This window comes from Podarcis liolepis, assembly GCF_965112155.1.
Source record: "Podarcis liolepis genome assembly, chromosome: 1".
NCBI lineage: Eukaryota > Metazoa > Chordata > Lepidosauria > Squamata > Lacertidae > Podarcis > Podarcis liolepis.
Window position 1 is genome coordinate 17400357 of NC_139554.1, and position 21604 is coordinate 17421960.

The following is a 21604-nucleotide window of genomic DNA, read 5'->3' on the forward strand; positions in this document are numbered from 1 at the left end:
GTATCTGATTCTTGGCTGCCCCAAAGCCTGACAAGAGCGGTCTGATCTCCATTCCAATCTCAGTGCAGCAGTAAAAGGGCTAAACCTCCCATTCCGATGTTTCCTTCAGAATGAGTCAGGCTCCCCTTCCCGCCTGGATGATAAGTTGAAGAAAAGCAATAATTCTATCTGTCTGCAATGTCTTTAGGCACATGTCTAGTTTGGCCACAGAGCCTCTCTGTGTTTCATATGAGAATTTCATCCCGGGCAAATCAACCTTTAACTTCTGCTGCAGAATATGAACTGCATGCTAACACTGTAGCTGCAAGGCTGAAAGGTTAGCATATCAGAATCCTTGATGACATTCCAGACATCAGGCCTTATTTCTACCAATGGCTGCAGGGGAATGATTTGCAGACCACGTGGGCATGTATTGCCTGTCACCCAAGGCGACATTACGCATTTTTGTGTCCACCCGTCCCATAACTGTGCACTTTTTGAATATGCTTAGAGTCTTTAAAAGCAGCCAAGATTAAGACAATTTGCAAACCATTTATTGGAACTGATGCAAAACACAGTTAACACACAATTTCACAAGGCGGTACTATTAATTTTTCTACAGCAAGGAAACAAAATTTCTGCAACAACACGCCCCCACCCAACCCTCTCATCCCAGAATATGTTATGGAAATGCATATATTCATCAGGGTCTATACATATCCCTGTTATGATTTTACCCATGTATTTAATTATAAAATGTTTTGGGATCCAGTATTGCTGATAAAGCAGGGTATAGCTATGATATAAAAAGGAAACAAGAACAACAACAATGGTATTATTTATACCCCGCCCATCTGGCTGGGTTTTCCCAGCCATTATGGGTGGCTTACAGCACATATAAAACATAGTAAATTGTCAAACTTTTAAAACTTCCCGATATGGGGCTGCCTTCAGATGTCTTCTGAAAGTTGTGTAGTTCTTTATCTCCTTGACATCTGATGGGAGGGCGTTCCACAGGGAGAGTGCCACTTCTGAGAAGGCCCTCTGCCTGGTTCCATGTAACTTCACTTTTTGCAAATGAAATCACATGCATATGCAGTGGTGCCCCGCAAGACGAACGCCTCGGAAGATGAAAAACTCGCTAGACGAAGGAGTTTTTCGTTTTCTTAGCCGCTTCGCAAGACGCATTTCCCTATGGGCTTGCTTCGCAAAACGAAGCTTGCCCCGCAAGCTCCGGGGACAGTGGGGAAGCACAGCGTGTCTTCCCTGCTGTCCCCGGACCTCTTTTGAAGCAAGGGGCGGCGGGGAGAAGATCGCTTCTCCCCGTTGCCAGCCCCGCAATCTCCGGGGACAGAGGGGAAGGCGCGCGGCGCTTCCCCTCTGTCCCCGGACGGTCTCCATAGGAACGCATTGATTGATTTTCAATGCATTCCTATGGGAAACCGTGCTTCGCAAGACGAAAAACTCGTAAGAAGAAAAAACTTGCGGAACGAATTAATTTTGTCTTGCGAGGCACCACTGTATGCTTTTTTGTCACAACGATGAGGTTTCCTTCCAGTGAGAATAATGTCAGCTCAGTACACACTTTCCACATTACAGGTTCAATCCCGGTGATCTATAGGTTGTGCTAGGAAAGAGCTCTATTTTGGGGTGGTTCCAGACTGTCACCATTTTCAGGTCGAATTCAGTCATGTGCCAAAAACCACTTACAGGTTGATTTGGTGCCCTTATGCAACAAATCTGCTCTTCCACCCAAAACTGGACTCTGCAATAAGGAAAGTGAAACAAAAATGCACTGGAAAGTGTGGGGTGATGACTCCTTCATCGCAACACACCATCTAACCTCCCCAGAAACAAATCGGAAGTAATGCTCAATGAACACCTTCCTACAAACAAATCTGGATGGACACTCAGTTAACACGTTGCCTGGATGTGACCAAGGTCATTCACTCCAACCGGAACTATCTTAAAATATTTCAGAACCACAAGCCAACAACCAGGGAAGGAGGGAGGGAAATAAAGAGACTTTTCAGACCTGAGCATCTTGAACATTGCACATGCAAAATTATGTATCTTATCTTAATCTGCCGAGCCTGTTTTCTCCCAGTTGTCTGCACTGTCAGACATTCTGTGGGTTTAGTTTTAACACCGTCTGGCTAAAGGACAGAACGAGAAATGCAGTGATGGAGATGACCTTTGCCGCAGCGCTGAATTTTCGTTCCAGGGCTGAAAATGCTAGAATTGAAAAGGGTAGGAGGGCAAACCTTCTCCATAAAGTTAAAGCGAAGCCTCTGCACGTGCCTGGATCCAGTTTGACAGGCACTGTCATTTTCAGAGGTAAAGAGAGGCCAATTTTACGAAGCAATTCTGTGTTTCTGTATCCATGAAGCTTGCAATCTAGCAGAAGAAGCTGCTGAAGCGGTCAGACCACTATCTTTGTTAGGCTAATGGCCTAAGCACCACGTTCCGCATAACTTCAACAGCAGGGCCATGTTGCCATAGCAACAACTAAGTGATGGAGCTCCCCAGCAAGGGGTAGACATTTCCCCACCCCTCACCTGGTGGGATGCCAGGTCATCCTATAGGTGGGGGGGGGGGCTAGTTTTGTAGGCGAGTTTATAACTGGGCTAGAAGATGGACAGAGAAGCTTGACTTCCTCTGTGGGCCGAATCCCATAGCTTTGGGGAGGGGGGTTTCCCCTGGAAACCTAATGGGGAAGCAAGATCTGTTAGAGCAGGCATAGGCAAACTTGGCCCTCCAGATGTTTTGGGACTACAACTCCCACCATCCCTAGCTAACAGGACCAGTGGTCAGGGATGATGGGAGCTGTAGTCCCAAAACATCTGGAGGGCCAAGTTTGCCTATGCCTATGCCTGTGTTGGAGTGTTGATGCTGCGAGCCCTTCCATCTTATGCTCAATTCATACAGAAGTGTGAATAAAGTCTCCATTGACCTCCATTCTAAGGAAACTAAATCTGGTGTGATCACTGAAACCTCAGAAGTCTCTCACTGCTCAGGGACTGAGGTGCATGAAACAATATGTCCAGGTGCCCAGCACCCATGGAAGCTCTGCCACTGCCCAATAAACAGGAATTATGCACCCACCTACGTGTGACATGGACAAAGGAGGAGTCAACTCACAGAGATCAAACTGTGGTAATGTCCATCATGATGCAAGTAATGTAGAGGAGAAGGCAGCCAGAGCAGCCACAATTTTTTTTTTTTTTTTTTAAGATTTAAAAAGTTTTTATTGTAGTCCAACATCTAAAATACATATACAATATTAATAATAAAACAAAACATTCACAAAAAAGAAAAAAAACCAAGATAACAAAATAATTCAAGAGTCAATATACAATGTTTCCGTTCTTTGACTTCCCACCACCACGACGAGACCTCTATCTCAACAGTATTTACAGCAGTATCCTTTACTAACTATCATGTTTTACCTCGCAATTTTTAAATTATACCTACTGTGACTTTGGTGCTTCCTAATATCGTCTCCATGTATGAAAAAAAATTATTCCAATCCTTAATAAATTTAGTATTTCCCTGTTGCCTAATTTTCTGCGTCATTATTGCTAAGTCAATGTATTCAATTAACTTGGTTCGCCAATCCGTGATTGTTGGAATGCTGGGGTTTTTCCATTTCTGTGCTAACAGTACCCTAGCGGCTACTGTCGCATACTGGAATAGGGTTTGGTCGTCTTTGCTGATCTCACTGCCCGCCATTCCTAGAAGGAATGCTTCGGGCTTTTTTGGAAAGGTATACTTTAGCATCTTTTTTAGTTCATCATAGACAGAGCCCCAGAACTTCTTTACTACCTCACAGGACCACCACATATGGAAGAAGTCTCCCTCTTTCTTTTTACACCTCCAACAGGTCTTATCTCCGGTTTTATACATTTTAGCTAATTTTGTTGGGGTGATGTGCCAGCGGTACATCATCTTCTCCATGTTCTCTCGAAGGCTGACGCATGCTGAAAACTTCATGTCTTTGGTCCATAGTTTTTTCCATTTTTCATATTCTAAAGGGTGTCCTATATCTATGGCCCACTTAATCATAACTTCTTTGACTTCCTCATCCATAGTGTCCCAGTCTAACAATTGGTTATACATTTTAGTTAGGAGCTTAGACTTCCCTTCTATTATTTCTAACTGGAATTGGGATTTGTTTTTACTCATACCAGCTTTTTTATGTTCATTCCATAAAGAATGAATTTGGTGGTATTGTATCCACCCCATTAATTTGTCTTTTAATTCTTCGTAAGGTCTCATTTCCCATCCTTTCTCAGATCTTTTCAAGAGTTCCGCATAAGTCCATCTTCTACCTTCCATATTCACTTTTTTAGTTACTAGAATATCTATGGGTGACAACCATAAAGGGGTGTTTTTTTCTACCAGGTTCTTACACCTGTTCCACACTTCCAATAACGCTCCTCTTATGATGTGATTGGAGAAACTTTTATGCACACCTCCCTTGCCTTGCCATAGGTAGGCATGCCAACCAAACCTAGCATTAAAACCTTCCAGATCTAGTAAATCGGTGTTGTCTAGTAGTATCCATTCCTTCACCCAACATAAACATGAGGCCTCATAGTAAAGTTGTAAGTTCGGGAGCGCAAATCCACCTCTATCTCTTTTGTCAGTAAGTAACTTGTACTTGATTCTGGCCCTTTTACCCTGCCAAATAAATCTGGAAAGGGTCCTTTGCCAGTTCTTAAACATAGTTGTACCCCTGATTACCGGAATATTTTGGAACAGGAATATCATTTTGGGGAGGATATTCATCTTGATGGCAGCCATTCTCCCCTCCCATGAGAGGTGTAATCTGCTCCAACAGTCTAAATTTCTTTTGCATTCACTCCACATTCTATTGTAGTTATCCTCCACCAAGTTTATATTTTTCGTTGAGAGCCAAATACCCAAATACTTAACCTTTTTTGATGTCTTTATCCCAGAATCTAATTCAATTTTATTTTTTGTTTGTTCATCTAAATTCTTTACCAACATTTTTGTTTTTATTTTATTCAGTTTAAACCCCGATAATCTCCCAAATTCCTCCATTACGTCAATGGCTACGTTTATCCTCTCTAGAGGTTCCTCTATTGATATTACAAGATCATCGTCATAAGCCTTGACTTTGTATTCGTTTTTACCTATCTTGATCCCTCTTATTTCCGGAGTGCCTCTAATCTTGTTCAGCAGTACCTCGAGGACCATGATGAATAACAGGGGTGACAAGGGACACCCCTGCCTTGTGCCTTTTGTAATCTTAAATGAATTTGTTAAATTACCGTTAATAATAAGTTTGGCTCTTTGGTTTGAATAGATTGCTCTAATGCCTTCTAAGAACGGCCCTCTTATTCCTGCCCTCTCCATACATTTAATAAGGAATTCCCAGGACACATTGTCGAAGGCCTTTTCAGCGTCTATAAAGATTAGGGCGGCAGGGAAGTCGATCCTGAGATCCAGATATTCGATTATGTTGACTACATGTCTCACATTCTCCTTTAATTGCCTGCCCGGCAGAAATCCGGCTTGGTCTTTATGGATTACTCTGTTCAGATATTTCTTAAGTCTATTAGCCATTATTCCTGCAAAAATCTTGTAGTCATTATTGAGCAATGATATTGGTCTGTAATTTGATATGTTAAGTGTATCGGAGTCTGCTTTGGGTATTAGTGTTATATGTGCCTCTCTCCACGAGTCAGGCATTTCCCCTCCTTGGAGGATATTATTAATTACATTACAGAGTACTGGGGCCAGATGTTCTTCTAGGGATTTATAGTATTTTTGAGAAAGGCCATCTGGGCCAGGGGCTTTTCCAGGTTTCATTTTCTTAATTGCATCTCTAACCTCCTCCATAGTTACTGGTTCGTTTAACATTACCTTTTCCTCCTCTGTTAAATCTTCTTTCCCATGCCTTTCCAAATACGTTCCTATCTCATTTGTATCTTCTGCCTCTATCTTTTTATACAGATTTTCGTAATATTGAAGGAACTTTCCCCTAATCTCACTGGGGTCTTCTATTGTTTGGTCTTCAAATTTAATTTTGTTGATCACCTTTTGTTTTTGTTTTTTCCTCAACTGCCACGCTAGCAACTTACCGGTTTTATTTGCTGATTCAAAGTATCTTTGTTTCATCGTCCTTATTCCCCATTCTATTTCTTGATTCAGCCGTGTTGAGTATTGGGTTTGTAGTAGTTTATAATTTTGAATATATCTCTCATCCCCAGGGTTTGTTATTAGTTTGCGCTCTACTTCTTTTAGTTGTTTAATTACCTCTTCCTTCTTTGCTTCTCTCAAGTTCTTCCTATATTTGTTCTGTTGAATCAGAAAACCTCTTAGGACTGCCTTACTGGCGTCCCATACCACATTAATTTTAGTTTCTTTATGTAAGTTATGGTCCAAATAATCTTTCAAGACATCCTTTGCCTTATCAGTAATCTCATCCTGATCCAGTAAGTAATCATTCATTCTCCATCTATACGGGCCTGATGGAGTACCCTTTATTTCCAAAAAGATAGAGTTGTGATCCGATAACGTTCTGGGTTCTATTGTACATCTCCCCGCTCTCAGCGAGAGTTCCCTGGAGACCCAGATCTGGTCTATTCTACCCCAGCTCTGGTGTACTCCAGAGAAGTGGGTGAACTGTTTCTCTGTAGGGTTTTTGTATCTCCAGATATCTATTAGATCTAAATTTTCTTGGAGATCATCGAAAGTTTTTGGGAGTTTCCCCTGCTTCCCTTTCCTGTTTTTTTCACTTCTGTCAATATTGGGTTCCGGGACTCCGTTCAAATCCCCTAATAAAATTAGTTTATAATTTTCTAAGTCCAGTAATACTTGTTCTAGTTTACTAAAGAACTCGGTTTTGTTGGTGTTAGGGGCATATATCGATACTACATTAAATCTTTCCCCTTGGTGGGTAATTTGTATCCCTAGAATCCTCCCCTCCTCATCTTTGCAAATTACTTTGGGTTCCAGTTTTTCTTTAGCGTAGATGACCACCCCTCTCTTTTTATTCACCTCTGAGTTAATAAACTCCTTTCCCAGCTTTTTATTGGTCAGTATTTGTTTATGTTTTTTGGCCACATGTGTCTCTTGGCAGCATACCACATCACATTTTTTATTTTTCAAGACTTTCACTATTTTATTTCTTTTAGATTTCTCATTTAGACCGTTAACATTCCATGTTAAAAAAAGTTAGGGACATTGTTTAGCTAAAACGTAGCGTTTGTGTCCGGTTATTAATTCTTTGCTTCTTCCTCTTCCTCTGATTCTTCCCCTGTTTCTTCCCCTTCCGCTACGCTTCCCCCCTCGTCCTCCTCTTCTTCTCCTTCCTCCTCCCCTCTCTGTGGCTTCACCCTCCCCTCCTCCCCCCCTTCCCTCCCTCACATCCTTTCTTCCTAAAATTCCAATCTCATTTTTAGTGAGCTCCTTCTCGTATCTTCTCAGGAACTTCTCTACCTCTGGTAAGCTGGTCAGTTTAAATCTCTTGTCCTTAAAGAAGAAGGCGATTCCCTCGGGAAATTCCCATCTATATTGAATGTTGTTCCTTCTCAGAACACCTATTATGTGTCTGTACCCTTCTCTCTTACGCAATAACCTGACCGGGATCTCTTTCAGGACAATTATCGGTCTACCGCCTATTATAAGTTTTTTATGGTAACTTGTTTTAAGTATCAGGTTTCTCATTCCTACTGAGTTAAACATTACTAGGCAATCCCCTATGGGTTTTCTAGTTCTGTTCTGGTAAGTTCTCATTTTAATCCTAAAGGCGTTTTCTATTGTGTACGCGACCTCTTCTTCTTTAACCTCTAACCAATTTGCTAATTCAGTAGTTATTTTTTCTTTAATGTTCTCTTTCGTTTCTTCCTCTATACCTCTGAATTTTAGGTGCATTTGTCTTTGTCGCATTTCGGCCATCGCTATGTTGTCCCAAATCTGCTCCTGTGATTTATTCAGCTCTCGCAGCTCCTCCTTCATTTTCTCCGTCTCCCTTTTCTGCTCTCTCATGTCTTTTTGTATTTTTTTATTAGATTCCTCAAATGTCTTTGCTTTAACTGATAACTCTTGGACTTTCTTTCCAAGCTCTCCTATGGCTCCCTCTATTCTTTTGTCTATTCTATCTTGCATTTCCTCTAATTTATTTTCTATGTTATTTTCATTCTGCTTAAGTTCCTCCTTTATTTTTAGCCACAAAAAGTCCAAGTCTTTGATTTCTTCCTGTCTAGAGGTTTTCCTTTCCCCTGGTGTTCCCCCTCCCCTTTTCCCATTCCTCCCCTGCATCTTTGCACCTTATTATTTGTTGACCTTTTCAGTGCTAATTCTCGCCCTTTTAGGGCTCACAATCTCCTTGTTCCCCTCTATACTACTATCCCAAATGGTCTGTTAATTACACAAAATATCAAAAAAAATCGGGGGAATTATCCAAACATAGGGGAGCAAAGTGGTAGGGGATAGGGGGGAGCAAATGGGTATTTATATAGCCTTTACAAGATACGTGAGAGAGAGGTCAGTCAGGGGGGTTAGTAAAAAGATGTAACAATAGCGGTGCAGAGAGCCGAACAGCCACTGAGTTAACTAAGTAGGGGGGGGAATAGGGGGGAGGGGCAGGGACTAACCAAGAGCGGGGGTATACGCAAATGTACAAAAAACCATGAGTAACAATTAAACTAAGTCACTAGAGGGTGGGGGGGGGGTTGTTACGTCTATTGCAAGTAATTGTCCATCTTTAACTTCCTTTGCGTCATTAACACCGCGCTCTTGTATCGGTCCTAGAGAAGCCCATATATCTTAAATAAATAAAAAGAAAAAGCATAAACAGTCCTTAGTCGACAGTCAATTCCAACTTTCAATAGTAAGTCTCTTCAGAGGGTGACCATGTTAGGTTTGTCTCCTCCCTCTTTATGCTTCTCCTATTCTCTTAGGTTTGTCCCCTTGACGCTTACTGCTTACTGCTGTGTGAACCCACTAATTCGTCAGCAGAAAGAAAAACCATAAAAAAATCACAGGAAAAGTCCAAGCTTAGGCAATAATCCAAACTAGGCGTCTAAATAAGCGTCCAAATATAAATCCATTCATTAGTCCACGCCAAACTCCTAACGGAGATGTACGTTGCTTAGGCAAACAGTCTTTGAGCCTCCCGTAGGTGGGGGCCCGGTCCGTTCATTTAGTTTAGCCAGTAAAGAAAAAGTAACCCTCCTCCTTCTGAGCATACACAGTTCGGTCGTTGTGCAATATTCTGCTCTCTTACTAACTGCGGTTCTCTGAGTCTGCGCCCTTCTCGCTCTCCGACGGGTGGTGACCGTATATAAACATAATTACTGCCCGGACTCACCCATCTTGCTCCTTCTTTTCAGTGTTATTATAAGTCCAATAACGATGGGGAGTCCGTTTTTAAATCTCTTGAGGCTCGTCGCCTTTTTCGGTGGAAGCTTGAGGCATCGTAGCTCGGAGACGGTACTTCCGTATTGTGCGCCTGCGGCACCGCCCCTGTCTCTCCCTCTGCCGAAGAAGGGAGGACTCACGGATGTAAACGCCGCTCCGCGCCGCTGGGAAACCTTCCCCCAGGGGTTCCCCCCTGGGCTTTCGCTTTTTGAGGGGCGCAGTGCCCTTGCGACACCCCCTTATCTCCGAGATATTCGAAAAGCCGCTAGCGTGGCTTTCCGCGCTTCCTCACCGTCCGCGGTCGGAACCGGAAGTCCAGAGCAGCCACAATTAAGGGTCCTCCGTAGTGCAGTCTGCTTTGTTCCAAGTAAGACCATTGGTCCATCTAGTTCAGTACTGTCTATATACTGACTGCCAGCAGTTTCCAGGGACATTACCTGCGGGATTCCTGTGATTGAACCTAGGACCATCTGTACTTGAAGCATGCGCTCTACCTCTGAATTGCAGCCCTAAGCAATGCAATGGCAGGGGGTTGGACTAGATGAGCCTTGGGGGGTCCCTTCCAACTCTACAATGCTGTATTTCTATAACTAGTTTGGCCCTCGCTGGTCCTCAATATGCATTTGGAGCATGGTGAGGAGGCAGAAAAAGGTTATACAAACAGATAAATATAAATGGTCCAATTACTACTGGCAAAGTGGCCCAGGACTCAGTAATTCCCAACACTGCTTGAAACTGCTTAATGTCAGATTTCATCATTTCACTTGGGGGAGTGGCACCGCTAGGGCAAACTAACTGCAAATCTCTTTTGCCAGGTTTGGTTAAGCCCAGCGTGAAATTCATTTAACAGAGCCTTAACAGCACCACTGTAAAGAATCTGCAGCTAGTCAGTCATGCAGAATGCGTGAACACATATATATCCCTTTGTTGCTTCGGAGTTTCAGAATGAATCCAAATTTCATTTCTGTAATTCACACTTATCTCAGGCCGCTGGTCTCATGCTTCTGCTTCCCCTTTGATTCACAATTTCGCAGCTGCTGCAGCTGTTAAACCAACCCCTCTCTCCGCCAAAAAAACACAACCCCAGATAACAGATTTCTCTCCCCCCCCTTCCTCTGATCCAAATGAGTGGAGTCAGCTATGAAATATTAATCTGTCAGCATTCTACAAGCTACAACATTTCAGGAATGTATTCTTAATTATACATTTCCGCTCACATCTAGGAAATTAAACCCAGGACGAAGCACCAACTTTGAAGCAAAGGGCGTTTTCAGGCAAAATGGCATACAGGGTGGTATTCGCAAGGATTTCCACTTGTGTAACAGGACTTCCCTCTCTCCTCCCCAAGTCTCCTCCAGAAGGGAACCCCTAGAACAGACTTAGGGAGCATATGAGAGGAGAGGAGAGGGGGAGAATAATACGCTGCACAAGCTGAAATCCTTACACTGATGGAACAGCCACCTGCTTTGGATACAACCCACAGACTGGAGCATGGGATGGGCTGGATCATGCCCAATGGCCCCACCCCAACCTACACTGCTCCTGTTCAGATATAAATCTGAACAGATCCTGCATCTAGACAAGCCTGCACATATACAGATATGTGTAGGGTCTGTTCAGACACTAGCCTGGATGTGCCAAGCAAGCAGGGCATGATCTTAGCAGGATGACACCCACCCAAATGCACCATGTTGTCTTCAAAGCGCAAGTAACAAAGGGGTAGCACATTCATCCATTAATAAGTAACTAATTTGGCATACATGGATCTAATGTGTTCGGAATCCTGATCAAAAGTTATCGCCGCTGTGGTTTTTTATTGCTCATGATTGCCCCCATTTTGCATTAAGAATGTAAGAAGAGCCTGCTGGATCCGGCCAATAACCCATCTAGTCCAGCATCCCGTTTTACAGTGGCCAACCAGATTCCTGTGGGAAAACCCGAGCGCAAGAGGGTTCTGTTACGATATGGATGCAATGCGGCAGCGAGCTGCAGCTAGCTGGAAAGCAAAACATGATGGGAATGTTGGGACTGTTCCGTGGGAACAGAGGGACAGTCTATTCACAGTGCTGAGCACCGGATTTAGCTCAGAGTGTAATTTGAACTGTACAGGAAGTACAGGAGGAGGAGTTTGTTCTCTCTGCTGATGGAGTTTGAAGAGAGCAGACGTGTTTCTCTGTAATGCTGCAAAGACAGAAATAAAGGCATGTAAATACATTTCTGTCTATCTCTTTCCCCTGCCTTGGGGGGGGGGGGAAGAGTGGTGTGTTCTTCTCACGTTTGAGGAGGATCGCCGATCGTGACCTAGCCTGGATCCTGCCGGTGAATGCAGACAGGGAGGTCAACCGGGATTCAAGCCGGGTGCCTGGAGAGTGGCCAGTTTCTCCTGATAAGGCTTGATTTCCTAACACTCCTCTCCTGCGGTTTCCTGATACTGGCATTCAGAAGCTCTGCTGCCTCCAACAGTCAATGTTGGAGTAGCCATCATGAGCTGCATTCTCCATTAATTTGTCTCATCCTCTTTGAAAGCCTTCCTAATTTGGTGGCCAACACTGCCTCCACTCCTGTACAGCAAGCTGCACAGTTTTAACTATGGACTGTGTGAAGAAGTACTTTTTTAAAATACCTGTCCTGGATCTTCCAGTGGTCAAGATCACCAATTCATGGCCAAGGTCACAGCAATTTTCTTCAAAGAAACCGTAAGGACATAATATGAGCCTGCTGGATCAGACCAATGGGCCATTTAGCCCAGCATCCTGTTCTCAAAGTGGCTAACCTGATGTCTGCAGGAAGTCTGCAAGCTTGGCATGAGCACAAAAGCATTTTGCCCACCTGCAATTCCCAGAAACTTCTATAACTGCCTTTTTTTTTTTGTCACATGACTGTGGCTCGAATAAATCCCTGGGCAAATCACTCACTAAGTGGACGGTTTTTGAAACCTAAGCGATTCGCCTGCAAGATCATCTTGCTGCAAGGCTGTGAGGGACTGGTTTCTGGAGTGCAAGGTTCAGTTTGGAGATGCTGTGACTCACCAACTAATTTTGTATATTATTCCTACAAACAACAGCATCTGAAGCATGAAAGAGCCATTTCTACACATGCTTATCCCAGCAAAAGCTATCTCTGGAATATAATCGGAAAGGCAGCTGCATCTTGGCTTGTGAGGAACTGCGCATTTAAAAAAGAGCAAATTGAAAGCAGGGCTGCTTCTTGAAGAGCTTTTAGAGTGGTGGAAGAGGCTAAAAACTCCTTGATCCATATGAAATCAGACCGTGTACAGAAAGGGTTGATGGGAATTGTAGACCCAAAACAGCTGGAGAACCAAGTTTTGGAGAACCCTGTTCTGGAAGGCCACAAATGGTGTTTCTCTGTGCACAGGGTCCATGTGCTGGTTCCGAGGGGAGGTTACCGTGGGGTGAGGTCCAGGACCTGAGTCGAGGGTCGGCAGACAGTCCTCCACGGGCGAAGCGGGGTCCAAAGCGAGGAGCCGGGCAAGGACAGGAACTCTGGAGGAATAGGACTGGGTGCTGGCCGAAACAGCTCTTCAACGACGTTGCTCCCGCAACCTGGGACCGGGCTGACTGGCCTTTATCTTCTCTGAGGCCAGGGGCGGCCCCGGCCCCCAGGAGACCCGCCTCTCCTGGCCTTGAGGCGAGCACTCCTCCTGGGAGAAACCAGTTCCCTCCGCCTCTCTGCCCTGAGCCTCTGCAGCTCAGGAGAGGCTGGAAGGTTACTGGACCCAGGGGGAGACTCACCTTCCCCTGACAGGGCTGGGAGAGGCGCACCTGTAGGCACTGTGTCCTCAACCACCTCCGGGGCCAGAGTAGATTCACCTGGTGCCTGCTCCTGAGGATCCGGCACAGGTGCAGGCGCTTCAGAATCAAGGCCCTGCCCCAGCTCAGCCGGCCCTGGAGGCGGGGACTCCTGTGCAGGCTGGGATTCCTCCGGTTCAGCCTCTGAATCGGATTCCCAGGCCATCACAGTCCAACATCTGACACACCTGACACTTGGTGAGTACATGTGGAAGACACGACATTGGCTACCACTACATTAGATAATGACTGGGGGCTGGAAAGGTTTCGATATCCCGTTAGCCTAATCATGATCACGACAAACACTAAAATTGGAAAGAACAGGGACCCCAGGGTATGGGGAATAGAAGGTATGTCTCCTGCTCTGTCCTATTAATCTACTTGCATGCCTGCTCCACCACACCCTGAAGTATCCTGCAGGGATGGAAAACCAGGACATCAGCCAGGACTTGGATTTATAGCACCCTCAAGCCCCGCTCCTCCCAAGTTGGGTAACCTGGGCGTCACACTGGTATTTTTCCACAGTGAACTGTGTAAGTGTGTTTGTGTGTAACAAATGCGTTGGAGCGTGTGCATCTTTAAGACCTCCATGTATATGTGGCTGGGAATCCTGGGCCTGTCCAGTTAAACTTTTCCCCCCCAGAAGTGGGCACCAGCACTTACAAAACGTTAAAAAATAACACCCTAGCTCAGTCTTGTAGAGAGAGCCGTGTCACATTCCTGCATCTGCGAGCTTCTCCAGCTGATTTATTGCACCATCCCTAGTTTATATGTGTACTGAATGTGCTGTGACCGGCTGCAGAATTTGTCAGGATCCTGCGCACCATTGTGGCAATGCAGGTGTCATGGAAATGCTGTGGAACTCCCTGCCACTACAAGGCTGTCTCAGTCGAGTCCCATGACCCTGTGATTAAGAGTCTCATGCTACCCCTTCAGGTCTGAGCTACCGCTTCAGGTCTCCATGTTTTTTGTTTAAATTTCTGGAGTTTAATTTTTTTGCAATTTATGATTTTACATTTTTCAAAATCACTGCAAGCCACTTTGAGACCTAGATGGTGAAAAACGGGAGATGAAATTTTGACATGAATAAAAATAACTGCTGTCCATGGCCAACATGCCACCAGAGGGAGTCTGTTGTGAGAACTCTTTATTGGCATCAGCCAAGATCTACAGAGTAGCACATAGCTGTTTTATCTTTTACCTAGACGGCCTTGCTCAGACCCAGTCCCCGTCTTCTGCCAATTCAGAACTGAGCAACAGACAAAAGCAATCTTTCTTGGTTGACCTGGGGTTTGTTTTATTTGTTTTAATTTGGGTTTGGGCTTTTCTTTTCTTTTCTTTCTTTTTTCGCATCAGCTTGGATTCTGATATTCCCATGATAAAACAGTTGACCCAGAATCTCCTTCCAGGCACTATACCAATGCCACATTAGAATGATTTGTGGAAAGATGCTAAATCACATGCTGGTCTAATGATGGAGCAATCAGTTAAGTATTGCTTGGCTGTGGCTGACACACCCAGATCTTCCCAGAGTTGGCTGTTGTGAGAATCAGAAAGCTGGACTAGACCGGCTTTTGGTCTGAGGCAGATGGACTCCTTCTGTTCTTATATGTACAGCAGCAAGCTATGCATTTGTGGACTGGATGAATTTGTCCCACACAGTAAGATGCAACGTTCAGCGGTTTACAGATCAATTCTATACGTGTCTACTTAGAGAAGGAACAGTTGAGGGAATTGAGTATGTTTGAATTATGGTGCTGGAGGAGACTCTTGAGAGTCCCATGGACTGCAAGAAGATCAAACCGATCCATTCTGAAGGAAATCAGCCCTGAGTGCTCACCGGAAGGACAGATCCTGAAGCTGAGGCTCCAGTACTTTGACCACCTCATGAGAAGAGAAGACTCTCTGGAAAAGACCCTGATGTTGGGAAAGATTGCAGGCACAAGGAAAAGGGGATGTCAGAGGAAGAGATGGCTGGACAGTGTTCTCGAAGCTACCAGCATGAGTTTGACCAAACTGCGGGAGGCAGTGGAAGACAGGAGTGCCTGGCATGCTCTGGTCCAGGGGGTCACAAAGAGTCGGACACGACTAAACAACAACAAAAGCCTGGGTAAAGAGAAGAGGAGATATGATAGCCATCTTTGAATACCTAAAGGGATGTCACATGGAGCAAGAAGCAACCTTGTTTTCTCCTGCTCCAGAGGCTAGGACCTGATTCAAGTTTCAAGAAAGGAGATATTGACTAAACATCAGGAAGAACTTTCTGATGGGAAGAGTTGTTCGGGAAATGGACTCCCTCAGGAGGTTGTAGACTCTCCTTCCTTGGAGGTGTCTAAGTATAGGTTGGATGGCCATCTGTCATGTAGGATCTGGCTGAGATTCCTGCATTGCAGGTTGTAGGACTGGTTAAGCCTTGAGGTCCCCTCCTATTCTATAATTCTATGTTTCCAAGTACGTTTCGTTGGGTTCAGCAGAACTTATTTCCAAGCTAAGTGTGCATAAGCTTGCAGCCACAATTTATCTGTTCAACTTCCTTTTTTAAAAAAATAATAATAATTGATTGCTTTTCTTCTTATGGGTGAATCAACAGTACATATACAACAAAAGAAAGCCTCCCCTTTAGTTACAGTGATGCAGTGCAGAATGGAGCCATGTCACACAGCACACCAAAGGAGAAGAAAGAGCCCAACACAATAAAAGAAAAATAGTACAATCTCAGGAATCACACCAGCCAAAAGATTTTATATGCTGTAGGAAGTCCTCTGTCAACTGTCTTGTTTTTGTGTGCAATAAAGCAGTACCATTCTTCAATTAATCTGTTTGTGGCTTCCCCCTCTCTTTTCCCCTTGCCCCTTTTAGCTTATTTGTAAGTTTTTCATTTAAAGAAGTCTGCCACACTTTTGGGTACAATGTCATAACAGTGGCCAGTTGCTTCTAAAATCTGGCAAACACCAAACAGGCCGCTACCAGCAAATATACAATTAATGGTTTAAAGTGAGCATTCAAGTTTTCACCTTGAAATAAACTCAACAGGACAAGGTCGCTTGTCTTTCTGTAGGCCCTGGCCAGCAATTTCAACAAATGTTTCTTTTCAGTTCATCGTAAGTGACCAAAACGGTAAAAAACAGGAAAAACGGAGAACGATAATGCTCAATGCAATCGTTGAACGCGGATCATTTAAAACATGACATCTCACAGTGCCAAGGTACGTACTTGAGTCTTGTGCATCATTTGGCTTAGATATATTTAATTATGCCTACCCAGCAAGCACATAAATACACAGTGATCTCCTCTTCTTATAAACAGCAGCATCAATCAGGCTAGCATTCTCCGGCAACTCTGTAGTAGGTAATCAGAAATCACGTCCTATTCAAGCCTGATTTAAGCCATCAGGTCCCATTTAGCAGAGCACTTACTTGGCCAGATTTATACATATGCCGGACAAGGCTCTGATTCAGCAAAATACTTTAAAAGCTGGGTGCTGCTGAGGCTGGGGACTGGGAAATCAAAACAGTGGCCTGGAGGGTGCAGAGACATGATTTGCACACTCTAATGGCTGGAAATAGCTTGTTAATTAAGTCATGGGTCAGGAGGCTAGCCTCCTGCACTAGTTTCTTAAGGACCCCAGAAGACAACTGATAAAAATAGCCGGCTGGATTAGGAACACACACAAAAGATTATCTGCTAGCAGTTTGGTTTTGCTTCGTAGCAGCATTCTCAAAGAGTGAGTGGAGACTTCCACAGCTTTTAACGTTTGATTTGAGCAATATCCAGGAATCATTTTGCGAGAAGTTTAAGAATTGGGGGTGGGATGGGCGAGATCCCCACCTATGCCTACAAATATAAACACATGTCGCTGATATCTTCTTTACAGGTTAGGACTATTATGGTCAGATGCTTACATCATGAATTTATGTCTCTCCCTAACTAGGATGGCAGAATGGCCCACATATTAGAGGATGAGTCATCCTACACAGCTGTAACACAAGGCAGGTTATCCTGGACCAATTTAAAGCAGAAGAGCTGTAGACCAGAGAGTCCTGCTTTTGGTCCTGTGCCCAGGATGACTACTGAACCAATCTCTGATAGAAGACTTCTTTACCCGGCCAAATTCAAGGAGTTACTATTAGTATATACAGTAAAGCCTTTAAGACCTTGGGACCAGTTTGCTTGAAGGATCACTTTGCCCTAAATATGCCCATTCAACCCTTTTTGATCCAAAGAACTGCCAATCGTACAAGTGACTTATGGGAATTACAGGGACAGAACCTAAATTGTATAGAAATTTATTTATGTATGTTACTACAGCAGCAAGAATGCTACTTGCCCAAAATTGGAAAGACGCAGAAGTCCCAGCAAAGGAAAAATGGATAAAGAAAAAACTTATGGAATATGCAGAAATGGTGAAACTTACCAGAAGAATAAGAAATCAAGATAACAAACTTTTTTAAATAAAAGAATGGAAATGGTTTAATGAATATGGACAGACAAATTGAAAACAGATAAAAAAATTGGCAGGATTATTGTAATAACCTGCAGTTTCGTAAGAGTATATATTTAAAGTAGATAATTAAATGAACAAATTAAATGGAATTTGGATATGCAGAAGATTAAAAGATTTTTTATTAAAAAATAAATTTAAGAAACTGCAAAAAAAGGGGGAGGGAAGGAAGTCAAAGTTTGAAATGTTAAATTGATTGTAAAACTAATGCAATGTATAAACTTAAAAAGTATAAATAAAAACTTTTTTAAAAAAATTACAAGTGCTATGTATCATTTCATAGAATCATAGACTTGTAGAGTTGGAAGGGCCCACAAGTATAATCTAGTACAGTGGTACCTCGGGTTAAGTACTTAATTCATTCCGGAGGTCCGTACTTAACCTGAAACTGTTCTTAACCTGAAGCACCACTTTAGCTAATGGGGCCTCCTGCTGCTGCCACGCCGCAGGAGCCTGATATCTGTTCTTATCCTGAAGCAAAGTTCTTAACCTGAAGCACTATTTCTGGGTTAGCGGAATATGTAACCTGAAGCGTATGTTACCCAAGGTACCACTGTAGTACAACCCTCTGCAATGTGTGCATCTTTTTGCCCAATGTGAGGCCTGAACCCTTGACCCTGAGATTAAGAGTCTCCAGCTCTACGAGCTGATTCCTTAGTGGGGCACTTAACCTGTGGAACTCCCGCTCATGGATATTAGTTATGTACCTTTAATGTTCTCAGAACCTGCTAAAAGCCTTTCTGACTTAGGCAAACCTAACCAGAAATATCAATTTGATAGGTATTTTAACATGTAATTCCCCCCCCCCCCACCGCTGCCGCCCATGAACAGGATATAAAATTGCTGGTTTTATTTTGAAATAAAATAGGTCAACTTATTTTTCAAATCCTGTTGAAAAGTAAAGGAAGATTTTAAGAACGCAAGTTTTTATTTGAAAGTCAGTGAAATGTTCAGAACTAAATTCCATATACAGACATTCCTCTCCTGCATGATAAAAAAAGTTGTTTTCTAGTGAATTTTCTTGCATATCTTAGTGGATTAAAAAAAAAACCCCGAAGCAGCACTTCCCGAATATATTCCCAAACTGAAAGAAAGGGTGCGTTTTTATATAAGAGCAATTTACATACCTCTGATTAATACATATAATCTCTTTAATATTCGCTGAGCAGGGAAAACAAACATACACCCATGAAGAGAGCAAAATTTACTCAGTCAGAAAGAATGACTTGAGCTATGTGTGCCTGCAAGGCAAGGTGCATAATAAAATATGCAGATGCAGTTTGATCTAGGTCATTATGAAATTTATTCTATGGACAAGATATAGTCAAACCAGGTGACAATCAACCTGTGAACTTAAGATAAGGTCTTGTCCTCCAAGGCCTACTGCAAGGGTTCCAAAATCTTTTCATTAATAGTTTTATTCGAAAAAATTCACATCTGTCTCTCCCCTAAATTTTCCCATCTTTGTGTCTCTCCTCCTCCTTCCCTGACACTCCTGACGACACTTCCACCATGAAACACAGGGAGTCAAACATGTTCCAACGCAGGGGTGGGGAACTTCTGGTGGCTAGGCCAAATTTGGCCCACCAGGATGTCATGGACTGGGCAGGATGCAGAGAAGTGGTGGGAGGGAGCAGTTGGGGAACCCCGAGGGGAAGAAGGCTCAGAGCCAGGGGTCTGGTGGTGGGACAACGATGAGCAGTCAGAAGGAGAAGGAGAAGGAGAAGACAACTCTATGATGTCAGTGGACAGACTGTAGGAGGCCCTGCCCACCTGTCAAATTTGGTCCACCAGCCGTGGGGAAGTATATAAGTAATATAAGTAAAAGTTATACATAACAAAAAGAAAGATGATAGCAATATATTATGAAAAGGGGGGAAGGGGAAACAACATTCCCTGACTTTTGATATCCGTAGTTCTGGTTATAGGTAGGTAGCCATGAAGTGTGCATGCACACGAAAGCTCTTACCAATAACAAACTTAGTTGGTCTCTAAGGTGCTACTGGAAGGAATTTTTTTATTTTGATATCCGAGGCACAAAAGTAGTTTTGAGGTTTCAATAACAATCTTGAGGCAGTTTATGCTCAAAAGTATCTTTCAGATTTCAGGCGTGCATCATCCTTGCAAGTCCAGGTTAGCCAGTATCCCATGCTTAGAGGTAGAGGTACCCCTGACCATTAGGTCCAGTCGCAGCTGACTCTGGGGTTGCGTGCTCATTTCGCTCTATAGGCCGAGGGAGCTGGCGTTTGTCCACAGACAGCTTCCGGGTCATGTGGCCAGCATGACCAAGCCGCTTCTGGCAAACCAGAGCAGTGCACGGAAACGCTGTTTACCTTCCCGCCGGAGCGATATTTACCGTATTTTTCGCTCTATAACACGCACCAGACCATAACACGCATGTAGTTTTTAGAGGAGGAAAACAAGAAAAAAAATATTCTAAACGAAATAGTGGATATATGATTTTTGTGGTTCATGCTGTGGCCACAGACATGTGATCTGACAGTGAGTTTGGAGTAGCCCAATGCAAAAATCCTGAGGATCCATGTGGATCCATGCTTTGTAACCACGGAAGAGGGAAGGAAGGGGAACCATGGATCCTCTGCTCACAACTGCAGCAGATCCCCCCCGCCACCCGCAGGCATTTGCTCCATAACACGCACAGACATTTCCCCTTACTTTCTAGGAGGAAAAAAGCGAGTGTTATGGTGCAAAAAATACGGTATTTACTTGCACCTGATGTGCTTTTGAACTGTTAGGTGGGCAGGAGCTGGGACCAAACAACAGGAACTCACCCCGTTGCGCGGATTCGAACTTCCAACCTTCTGATCGGCAAGCCCTAGGCTCTGTGGTTTAGACCACAGCACCACCCTCCTCAATTCACCAGGGATCTACAAATCCAGTCAACTGATGGCCAATTATGACTGCTTCTCTCTGGCTTAACGCACCTTCCTCCATGTCCAGCACAACAGTCCCATCATGTCACTTTGCACTGTCCTTTTGCAGAAGGCAAGAAACAGTAGGAATCTCCCTCACTTGTTAGAAGGTTCCCTCTTTCCATTAAGAACATAAGAAGAATGTGCAGGATCAGACCAATGACCTGCCAGGCAGCAGAAGAACTGAGCCCCACAGCAGGTTGCCAGGAAGGTACAAGACAAGGGAAAGTTCTTATCAACTGTGTTTTATTCAATATTCACAGAGAGAGGCTTAGAAATGCAGCCTTTCAGAATATTTTTGCTCTCCTACTTTTAAGGCTCACTGGGTTCTGGAATGCTTTCTAGTGATAACGTGTCAGCCTCCTCCTCTCCCATTATTTCCCAACTTCTCCCCTCGTCTTCCTCTGAGCTGTGACCTTCCTCAAACCCCCGTTGTAATTCTGAACTGTCTTCTTCTCTGGAAGGGTGAGGTTGGGGAGGAGGTCTCCATCATTCCTCCTTTGCCCAGTCCCTGACATGACCCCTCTAGTCTAGCATGCTGTTTTCACAGCCATCTAGATGCCTATGTAGTTTCTGGCAACTGGTATTCAGAAGTGTATATTGTCTCTGACTGTGGAGGCAGAGTTGTAGTCCTTACGGCTAGCAGTCACCGATAGCCTTATTCACTCCAAATTTGTCCAATCCTCTTTTAAAGCGTTTGATTATTATTTATTAAATTTGTATCCCACCCACCCTCCCAAAGTACCAAACACACAATTAAAACATCTAAAAATATTTGCCATGATGGAATCTTAACTAAGCAAGCCCGCCATCTTTAAAGCAAGATCTCTGCAATCCATCTGTGTGCAAAACTGTCATGAATGATGTTCTTTGAATCCACAGTCATCCCTAGGAGATACAGGTAAAGGTAGCTCTGTGTGCGTGTGTGTCAATTCACCTTAATATCCAAATTCAAAATGTTATCTAGGCAATGTATCCTTGCAATGGAC

The 21604-nt window shown here is 43.7% G+C and overlaps 1 protein-coding gene across 18 annotated transcripts in view; it reads right to left on the minus strand.

The window, feature by feature from the left end:
- Positions 1–21604, minus strand: part of EVL (Enah/Vasp-like) — a 154817-nt gene that overhangs the window by 99938 nt on the left and 33275 nt on the right. The gene's annotated exons all lie outside the window — the stretch shown is intronic.